This window comes from Barbus barbus (genome assembly GCF_936440315.1).
Source record: "Barbus barbus genome assembly, chromosome: 49".
NCBI classification, from domain to species: domain Eukaryota; kingdom Metazoa; phylum Chordata; class Actinopteri; order Cypriniformes; family Cyprinidae; genus Barbus; species Barbus barbus.
The window spans coordinates 17015580-17027798 of NC_136727.1; positions in this window are offsets into that span (position 1 = coordinate 17015580).

The following is a 12219-nucleotide window of genomic DNA, read 5'->3' on the forward strand; positions in this document are numbered from 1 at the left end:
TTAAAAAAAATATAAAATTCCAGAGTTCAAATGAGGCTTGACTGTGAAGTAGCTTAGAGTAACCACTAGGTGGCAGTGTGGTCAAAGAAATTCAACCTTAACATATGAAACCACGAGTTCCTGCTGTGCAAGTGGGAAGTTGCTTTAGGGAAAACAGTCAGTGCATTGCATATTAAACGCTTGCTGAGACATTGTTGCTGCATTTAACCGACTTGAAAGCAGACTTCATTTAGTTTCGCCCTATGCCGGTATGCAAATGAGGTAGTTTGCATGTGGTATTTATGGTGTTTAATATATAGATCTACATGACGCTGGAAGATTAGCCAGCCTTTTTGTTTTCAGAAGCTTGTTAATTATTTATAATGCACTGTACTTGAGACTATCACTTAATTAGCTCGTTTCTCAATGTCACAATGAGAGAATCTAAACTGATCAAGCCGCAGCAGTCCTGTCTGTCAAATCCTGACAGCTCTCCCAATGCTTTCCCAACTATCTGTGCAGAAAGGCTTTAGAGTTACTTAATTGACTGGACCGCCTGCTCTCAAGGTGACAGGTAATTCCTAGAAATTGCCCATTTATACAGGTTTTTGTGTTTGCACTTATCAACAAACTGGAGTAACCTGAGCCAGTCTGCTTATATCTGTTGTTGGAGAACTGTGATATGTAAACTCCGAGCTAATATGTGGTGACCTGAATCAATTTATGTTTGACTGTAAGTTATGGTTTTGGCTTGAAGTTTAATTATGACTTACTGATAACAGTCAAATGTCCCTTCCGGTGGTCAAATGTCCACCGGAAGGGACAAATGTCAAACAGTCAAATGTCCCTTAGCATGCACAAGCAATTTGACTAAAGTCCCCTTCTGGTGGTTCGCTATAATGGGCGTAAAACATACTGGACCTCATTTTTAAAACTCAAATTTGTGTGAATTACTTGCAAATACATTTGTCATTGAACTGTCGCATTCAATACGCTCATTAAGGTCTGTTGACCAAAGTTCAAGTATACTAATTTGTTAGCGGCTTTTTATTCCATAATGCATTCAAAAACGGTTGTTCCCTCCCATATTACATCCGCTGTCTGTTTCACAAACCCTAGATGTTTTTTGTCTTTCAGAAATAAAACAGTACTTGACATGGCAGTATGTTCAGTTCAGGTGAGGCGTTTATGAAGTTCTATTTGAATTTATTAAATGTATTTGAAATTCGTAATTTGAAGTTATCAATTATTATTAAATGGTAAACAGGCCCGTAAGGTAATGTAAATTTAAAAATTATAAAAAAAATATACATTTACAATTTTACAACCAATTTATGTATGTACCCACATTAACTTGCTTAATAGCAATAACAAATCTCTCTCTCTCTCTCTCTCTCTGTTATGCTGAAATTATTATATAAGCAAGTTAATGTGGATATATATATATATATATATATATATATATATATATATATATATATATATATATATACACACTATGAAAGCTATAGTTTTTCAAATTTTGGGCATACTTGTTTTGAAATTTAATAATTATATTTATTTACAGAACAATTATGTCCAAAATAAAAAAAAATCTACAGCTTTCATTACGTCATATTACTTGTTTAAAGTGAATTATGGATGTTGATGAAAGCTTTAAGAGTTTTAATGTTTTTAAGGATAATTCTTCTGAATTCCTTATTCCAGTTATTCAAATTAAACATGCATAAAGTGACGTTAAACCTTTTTTTAAAGCTTTTAATGTGCTTTAGTTGAACTGAATTTTCAACTCTTAACTATTTGTCACAGATGCAATGTTTTTTTTACTTCATTGCCATTGATGGATCCTTTGAAGCAGCACTTGAAAGGATTTTTAAGAAAAGCACTTTTGCATGCTGTGCCATGTCTGACCTGTATATGTCGGATCGCTTTAGTTTACGCTATTGCACTCGAATACATTACCGTCCGTAATTCACCTCATCCCAGTAATATATCAAACGTTGATTTTTCTAACTAAAAATCCCACACCTAGTTCTTTCAGGTACAGCATGGATCAAAACAATTCAAACCGACAAAATAACCTTGCTTTTAAAATTTTCACATGAAAAATGTACCACACAAGGTTATGTATTCACAAGTCTCATTGCAGTTTGTTTTTGCCCTTTTTTCATTTGGAATCACGAGTTTTCTCCTCTGGGTGCAGACGAGGATCGGGTTTTTCAGGGTTTTGGCCGGTTCCTGGTAGCAGCAGTCCATCGACCCAGAGCACTTCACTGTAAGCTAGCCTAGCGCAGGAAATGGAAGACACAAGTAATGAAATATTAATGCGGAATCATGAGAGGGTCCAATGAAATCCATTAAAGCGAGGAAAATCAATGAAACATGGCCCCATAAGCCTCTCAGCTGGCCGACGACCAGATCACATGTCGTTTTCTTCGTCTTTATGGACCTTCGGTAAGAACACATGAACGAGACCATAGTAGAGTTCAGCCATTAGTGACACATGGTGCTTTCCATCCATTAGTCCAGCTTAGACCTCTAAGGAATTAGTACAATTATGCATGCCTTTTGTATATCTATGGATGTATAGGCTCACGCTGTTGTTTATTACCTTTCCAGAATCTCAAACATTGATATCCAAATCATCTCCTGAAAACCCTTGAATCCATACATGCACCAATGGAGACCTAGAAAAGCTGGCAGGATATGATGCGACCACAACATCAGCAGGGACCCGAAAGGCCTGGCAGATGATGTCAGTTGAGCCGCTTTGGATCCTGGGCTTTGCATTCTGTCAAGTGGGCAGGTGGCCGTGTGGTTTTTGGCATCACATGTTTTTGTGACATACCTACCGTACCGCTTTAGGCATTGTTTCATGACTACAAAGAAAGCTGCTCACCGCTGTCGAGAGCTTACGGCCATGTCTCGCAAATCCGACTCGGTTAAGGCAGAGACGAGAGCAGGAATCTCCTAGAAACAATTGTCGACTGTTTTATCTCGATGAGATTGCGGGTGTATTTTTAAACCATGAAGCAGGCACAATGCTGCCCGGTAGAGACTTGACTAAACGGTGTTCGTTCTGGTTGCAGACGGGCAAATCTCACAAAACGTATCCAGAACATGTTGCTCACTGTATTAATATACATACTACCTTTCAAAAGTTTCAGTCAGTATATGATTGTTTTTGAAATAAGTATCTTATGTTCAACAAGGCCACATGTATTTGATTAAAAAATACTGTAGAAACAGTAATATTGGGAAATATTACAATTTAAAAGGACTTTTTTTATGTGAAATATATTTTCAAATTCTTATGTTTTTCTTGATGAATAGAAAGTTCAAATGAACAGTATTTATTTGAAATGGAAATGGCGTGTCTATGTACGGATGTATGTATCTATATATGTCTATATGTATGTATCTATACGTGTGTGTATGTATGGATATATATATATATATATATGTGAAAATTTTATAACAGCAGTCTAACACTTTTTTTAGGTCGCCTTAGGGGAAGTGCGTGTATCCCATCTCTAATTAGAAGTAAATGTTAATAAAGAGCATGGTTTACAGCAGGGAAACTGTCAGAGGGGAGCTGTTTGAGCTTATGATACAGCAGTTTCCATTAACAAGCGTAGGCAGTCTATAAAGCAGTTATTAACAGCAATTATGTAATGACGAATCAATGAACTCAGTGCTTTTTAGCACCCTATGTTGTTGTACATGGATCCATACAAAAAATAATAATTCAAAGATGCACTGCCAATCAAAAGTTTGGAATAATAAATAATAAAATATATATATAGAATAAAAATAATATTAGGATTTTTATCTGTTGAAAGAAGTCTCTTCTGCTCACCAAGGTTGCATTTGTTTTGTTCAAAATATCAAACAAACAACAAATGTAAAATGTCTGGTTTCTATTTTAATAGACACATTAAATTGATCAAAAGCGAAGACATTTATAATGTTACAAAAGAGTTCTGTTTCAAATAAGTACTGTTCTTTTGAACTTTATATTAATCGCAGAGTCCTGTTAAAAAAGGTATCATTTCCAAAAAGAAAATAAATAAAAAAACTAAATGCAATATACATTTATTTATGAGTGGTAGATCAGCATATTAGAATGATTTCTGAAGGATCGTGTGACACTGAAAACGGAAATGATGCTGAAAATTCATAAATCTATAAATAAAAAGTTTTTATTTTAGTTTGTTTGTTTTAAATCAAGGACACATTCAATTGACCAAAAGTGAAGTAAAGACACTTATAATGTTACAAAAGATTTATGTTTCAAATAAATACTGTTCTTTTGAACTTTTTATTAATAACAGGAGTCCTGAAAAAAATTATCGCTTCCAAAAAAAACAAAAAATCAACAACATTGATCATAAGATTTATTTATTTATTGAGCACAGGAAATCAGCATATTAGAATGATTTCTGAAGGATCGTGTGGCACTGAAGACAAGCGATGATGCTGAAAATACAACTTTTATAAAAGGAATAAATTACATTTAGCAACAATAGAAAACCGTTATGTTAAATTATAAGAAGTTATTTCACAATATTTCTGTTTATATTTCTATTATAATAATATATAATGTAGTAATATATTTAACAATATCTCTGTTTTTGCTGTATTTTAAATGCAGCCTTGGTGAACAGAAGAGACTTCTTCCAAAAACATAAAAATAATAATTCCAAATAAGTGTGTGTATATATATATATATACACACACACACAGTCATGGCCAAAAATATAGGCACCCTTGGTAAATATAATCAAAGGCGGCTGTGAAAATCTGCATTGTTAATCCTTTTGATCTTTTATTAACCTTTCATTGGATAATAAGAATTTAAAATGAGGGGAAATATCATTATAAAATAAACGTTTCTCTAATACACATTGGCCACAATTAACGGCACCCTTTTATTCAATACTTTTTGAAACCTCCATTTGTCAGTTTAACAGCTCTAAATTTTCTCCTATAATGCCTGATGAGGTTAAAAAACACCTGACAAGAGATCAGAGAGCGTTCCTTCATCCAGAATCACTCCAGATCCTTCAGATTCCCAGCTCCATGTTGGTGGTGCTTCTCTTCAGTTCACCTCACTCATTTTCTACAGGGTTCAGGTCAGAGGACTGGAATGGCCAGCAGAAGCTTGGTTTTGTGCTCAGTGACCCATTTTTGTGTTGTTTTTGAGGTTTGTGTTTGGATTATTGTACGGTTGGAAGATCCAAACACAGCCCATTATAAGATTTCTAACAGAGTCAGTCACTTATTGATTTTTTATCTGTTGGTATTTGATGAATCCATGATGCCATGTGTCTAAACAAGATGTCCAGGACCTCCAGCAGAAATATAGGCCCACAACATTAAAAATACAGCAGTATATTTCATTGTACACATGGGTTACTTTTTATCCCTGTGTTCACCAAACCCATCTTGAGTGTTTGCTGCTAAAAAGCTCATTTTTAGTTTCATCTGACCATATAAGCCAGTCCCATTTGAAGTTCCAGTCGTGTCTGATAACTGAATATGCTGGAGTTTGTTTTTGGATGAGCTTGGAGAATTTTTCTTGAAACCCTCCCAAACAAGATGTGGTGATGTAGGTGCTGTTGGACAATTTTTTTTAAGGTTTTCTGACCCTGAGACTCAACTATTTTCTGCAATTCTCCAGCTGTGATCCTTGAAGAGTCTTTAGCCACTCAAACTCTCCTCCTCACCGAGCATTAGGACGATATAGACCATTTCAAGGATGTAAACAATAACAAAGGCGTTGGAACGCTTCTGCGCATGTCTGGTCCTGAAGCATTTCCGGTAGCACCATTTTTAAATCTCAGATCTATCAAAACCTACAGCGCGTACTTTTTAAATCTAGCGAAAACGCATGTTAGGTATTTAAAAAAAAAAAAAAAATAGAATTACCCTTTAAATATGACTGAGGTGCAAACTAACAAAGAACATTAAAAGTCTTCCGGACGGATCAAAGCGGCTCTGATTGATGCTGTGGTGTACACGAGATGGCAGTAAATGTATCGCATACTAGATGCTTACAATTAACTCCTGAGCGGAAAAGTTGGGATCATTTGTTTGTACAATGGATGACATCAGCCTTATGTTCGGTTAAACCGAAGCAAGACAAACAGTGTTACTTACGAACTTATCATGGTTTGTGCTAAGATGTCCGGGGAGGTTTTTGTGGACATTTCACTTGCATTGCTGGGTCAGTCTGCATGTCTACGCAAATATTCATATTTATTTGTACAGCTCTTTTCACAATACATATCGTTTCACTGCAGATTTACAGAACATGCATGTTTATTACAGCGCTAAATGAATGCTAGTAAGCTAATCACTTCATGCCATTATTACTGATTGCATTCGTTTTAAAATGTGTGCATAGTTTGGTCAGGTTTGTTGCTGTGGAACAATGCTAGAAAGCATTTGAATGCTCTATCTGAGCCATCATGTGGTCACAAATAAACAAGATGAATGCAATTCAATGCTGGCTACTGTGTTATACATAAACCTGTTTTTTTTTTTCTTAGATAAAAGTATAACCTACATGCATATTAATAAATGCACACACACTACATACAGTATATATGTGGGTATGTATGTTTTTATGCACATTTACTGTAAACACACATACAGGTAAAAAGTTTGGGCACTATTACTATTTTTTTTAACTGTTTTTAAATAAGTCTCCTATGCTCATCAAGCCTGCAATTCATTGATCAAAAATACAAAAACAGTAATATTTTGAAATATTACAATTTAAAATAATGGTTTTCTATTTTAATATGCTTTAAAATATAATTTCTGTGATGCAAAGCTGAATTTTCAGCATCATTACTCCAGTTATCAGTGTCACATGATCCTTCAGAAGTCATTCTAATATGCTGATATATTATCAGTGTTGGAAAAAGTTGTGCTGCTTAATATTTCTTTATAAACAGAGATAATTTTAGTATTCTTTGAATAAAAGAACAGCATTTACTTATAATAGAAATGTTTTGTAAAAACATGCACTACTGTTCAAAAGTTTGGGGTCAGTATTTTTTATTTTTTTTTAAAGAATATGAATACATTTATTCAGCAAGGATATTAAATTATTTTTTTGTTTTGTTTTTGTTTAGTGATAGTAAAGACATACTGTTAGGAAAGATTTCTATTTTGAAAATCCCTGTCAGGATTCAATCAATCAATCCTGTATAAAGTATCAGATTCCAGAAAAAAATATTAAGCAGCACAATTGTTTCCAACACTGACAATAACCAAATCAGCACATTAGAATGATCTCTGAAGGATCATGTGACACTTAAGACTGGAGAAAAGGCTGATCAAAATCCAGCTTTGCATCACAGAAATAAATATAAAGATTATTAAAATAGAAAACCATTATTTTAAATTGTAATATTTCACAATATTACTGATTTTGTCTGTATTTTTGATCAAATAAATGGAGGCTTGATGAGCATAAGAGACTTCTTTCAAAAACATAAAAAAAAATAGTAATGTGTCCAGACACTTGACCAGTACTGCATATAAACAAAAGACAGAGACTGTTTCCAGCAAATTTATTAACATGTGATCAATATCAAAAGCAGCAGGCTAACCATGAGCAGCTTTGAGTACTACGTTGCATTTCATCCTCAAGCTCTCAAACACATCTGGGTGTTCATATGGTCTCATGTGGTTTTGCACTGTCCCGTCTCCCTGTAGCATTCACTGGGTTATGTGTCTTACATTACAGATGATGACTTTCCTAAAGACAAAAGTAAAAAAACAATTATTTTATTTAATACACAGTATTTACAAATAATACTATTGTTTAATACATCAGTACATATTGGAATTAACATTAGACAAGCATAAGTGATGAAAAATGTTTACCGTTAGCTTTTGTAAACTACTGCAGTTAACGTTAACTGTTTCACTATTCAACATTCAAGTTTAGAGAATACATTTCTATAACATGTTACTCACTGGATTTATCTGCTGACAAGATAGCTAGACAACTAATGAGAACTCATGTTTAATTATAGCCCACATAACGCTTCCAACAAAACGCAAATAAAAGCTTGACCCTTTTCACTAAAAAGAATCAAAATGCCAGGCGCATATGTAAACAATGACGAAAACACAATGCTGCATCATACTTGAAGAGTTAACGTAAATAAATACAACGAATCAAATGGAAAAAAAACAAGAACTTGTCCTTACCTGAATCGAAATGTGCTGTACATTATATCCTAGAGCTGCTAGTTGGCTATTCTGCTTTTCGCTTCACTGCTGCAATCCAGGCGCGTTTCTCGGAAATCTAAACCCTTTAGTTTCCGATTATTTATAAATTAATGTTAGTTCCAGCCCAGAGGGAGCACCCAAGCACCGAGCAACAAGGATCTAGTTTTAATTTCTACATTTTAAACAGCAGGATTAAATAAATTAATCGCAATCCCACTGTGCATCAAGCGCCTGCCGCTATTGTTTTGAATGCGCTCAAACGCTAACCGGAAACGTCCGAGGAACAAAGACGTCACTTCCTTATACCGCCGAATATCCGTTGAAATGGTCTATAGACACACGTCCTCTTCCAGGCAGTTTCATTACATTTTCTGTTGATTGGAAATTATTAATTATTGCCCTGATGGTGGAAATGGGAATTTTCACTGCTCTAGCTCTTTTCTTAAAGCCACTTCATTAATTTGTGAATCTCAATTATCTTTTGCTGCACATCAGAAATATATTCTTATATATATTCTTAAATATATTTTTTCTCATTGTGATGGACGATTTTTTTAAAAGTTGCTCTCTGCTGTTTTCCTCTCCAGATGACCGACTCCAGGCTAACAGATGGCGACGAGTGTCCAGGTGCTTCACCTCCTCCTGTTTCAGCCCGATTGATCTCGTTTTCTGATTGTCCTCCTGAACCATCAGGGCACGCGTGGCCCTCTGGGATACCGAGGGAGGAAACTTCAGAGGCCTTTGATACGAGGTGAGGAGTTTGATGCTATTGGATTGAGGATCACTATTAAGAAATGTCATTCAGCCCCCGGAAGGAAGCTTCAGTCGTGCTTTCACAGTTTGTTTTGCATATAGTGAATGGGAAGGCAGTTTGTACATGATGTGTGTATGAATGGCTTGATGAATGGGCTGTGTGCTCAACGGACCGTCGTGAATGAGTGTGAGGGACCGACTCCTCTCACGAGACCAATGTTTAATCGCTTAACACGCAGACCTCTGGCATTAGATTGTCTGTGCTGAAAACCCTCATTGTGGCTGATTGTAGGATTGCTGTATAAGTTTCAGATCTGCCGGTGTGACTCACTCTTATAGGCGCGTAATTACAGGGACTAAAAACCAACCCACGCGCCTTTTGTGACGCCGCGTCCATCCATATAATAGTTAGCAGGGGGAACAAGCAGTCATAACTGCATTCACTTGAACATGTATAGTATTTCCTGTTGAGAAAGGAAGTATGGGCTGAATATAGCTGAAGGTCTCCAGGAAAGTCTTTATTTTATGTCACAGCTGTGAATCGTCATTTACTACTTGATGTTGATGGGGAAGTGGCAGAAGGTGGTATTAAAAATTTAAGAATTAATCATTGAAAAACCTATATTTGTGTCGAGGACTGTGTTGACCTTTATTTGAAGAATGCTCAGCTAATTTATTACATGCTCAGAATATGCATATTCATATATAATTTTCAGCTGTCTTAGTAGTCACTTCTGCCTTAAAATAGTCTATTTTGTTGTATTTATTATTATTATGTTATATGACACATACTGCTGATTATCTCAAAAAATACTGTAATTGTTTTTCAGCCAGTGATATTTTAGTATTATTGAGATACTATTATCTCATTAGTTTTTACTAATGTTACACAATATATATATTGCATAAACTTAAACAACGCTGATTACGCTCTTGGGTACTCTCCAAAATGGCAGATTATTTTTGTTTTCTTTGCACTCAAAAAGTATTCTTGTAGCTTCACAAAACTGAAGTTGCGCCACTCAAGTTACATGGACAGTTTTACCGATGTCCTTGCTACGTTTCTGGACCTGGGATCATTACAGTTGCGTTGCTGTCTATGGAGGGTCAGAGAGCCCTCACATATCATCAAAAATATCTTAATTTGTGTTCCGAAGATGAACGAAGGTTTTACGGGTTTGGAACGACATGAGGGTGAGTTATACACCCATTTTTGGGTGAACTATCCCTTTAAGCTAAAAGTAAAATCAAAACTGCAAATATACAAATAAAAGCTAATTCTAAATACAATAATATTAATACTATAACAACACTGCCAAGGGTAAATCCAGGACAAGGTGTATAGGGGAAACAATCATCTCAAGAAGTTTGTCGTGATGGGAAGTGGATGTTTTGTTTGGCCTGTTAATAAGAGATGAACTTGCAGTTTTTCTTAATAACTTTCTTATTATGTTCAAAATATTTTACAGGCTTTTGCATTGCCTCTGGGGAAGGTCACAGTGGCCCTAAATAATCCTGAATAGCTTTAGGCTAAAAATACACTCTAGTTTCTGTTTAATGGGGTGAGATGAATTTCTCTTTCCTCTGAATTCAATTCCAATTTGATGTTTTTTTTACACCAAGTACATGGCATAGAGCTTGTGCTTTTATTCGCATGCCAAGCCCACTGGTGTTCAGCTCCCGCCACAGCCAAATGGCCATCACCATATAATTACCGGCTTCCGTTTCCAACCGCTTTGTCTCCGGATTGTCTTTAATTGTTGGTAAATTGCAATTATTATTCCACTCGCTGGGTGTAGGAGGTTATCGTTGCATAATTACTTTTGTAAAGTATCCATCTCAGGCCGTGGACAGTCGACATCAATGGAGGACACTAAACTTGGTGTTTTTTTTGTGCAAGATGTCACGGATTGTCGCATTTGGGCATCGGTGAGCTCCTTTGTGAGAGATGTAGACTGTGTTTAGGCTGTCATTACACACACACCCACCCGTTCGGGACAGAAAACCCCGCCTGTAAGAATTTGTTTGTGTTTGAGCAGCTGCTGGGAGGTGTAAGCTTTATTCATAGACTGCTTTCATCTCTGGCGTCGTTGCATTTGGTGGCGTGATGGCAAACCGCCATGGGCGGCACTCTCGGCCCAGGTTAGCAAGATAGAAAGGGCGGCTGATGTGTCAGCATGTTATTATAGCGCAGTTTGTTTATTATACACATGAATTTTAGCTATTGCTATTGAGATTCAGCTGTACTAGTCTCAAGGGGTTTTTCCTCAGAAATGAAATGACACAACAGAGACTTGTTCAAACAAAAGTGGGATGTCTTATTTTAGACTGCTTATTTTAACGGCCCACTGCGCGATGGCTTTTTAATTAGCTTTTGAGAGGATGCTAACCTTGTAAAAATGCAACGTCGATGTTGACAGACCAGGCAAATCTTCTAATGACTGTGTGTTGGCATTAAGACTGCATAATGAATGCAGAGAAAAGCTGATTTGAAGATTTGATTTTTAACATAAGCATATTAACCTTTCATGACAGATGTAGCGTGAGATTAGTGACGGTATATGCATCTGGTGAAGCAGTTAGTGCAATTCCAACAGCTATTAAAGGGAGAGTTCTTTGTTTTGTTGAACATTTAAAAATATATTTTGAAGAATGTTTAAAACCAAACAGCTGATGGTAGCTATTAACTTCCTTAATATGAAAAAAAAAAAGTTAATGGCTACCAGAAACTGTTTGGTTACCAACGTACTTCAAAATCTATATTTTGTGTTCAACAGAAAATAGAAATTCATACTGGTTTGTAACAATGTGAGGGTGAGTAAATGATGGCAAAATTTGCATTTATGGGTGAAATATCCCTTTAAACACACCAAAAAAATTTTTAAAATGCAAAATCCTGGTGAAGAACTGCATCAAAAGATTTCATGACACGTTGCTCAAACTATTACTTTTTTGTATATGAATGTTTTGCATTGAAGTTGCAATGGAATGGATGTAGCAACATATTGTGACATACAGCGATATATTGATGTAAGTGATATGAATTATCAGAAATGCAAAAAAACAGATGTTTGATGGATAGACTTGGTTCTGTCCATTGGCTGAATGCAATCTGAATGTGATCTAAATGGGATCTTGCAGTCAATTTTAAGAAAGGGGCGCAGTTTAAATTCACATCCAGCACTCGAACCATAGGCACTGGAGCTCCTCAGGGATGCGTACTCTCCCCACTGC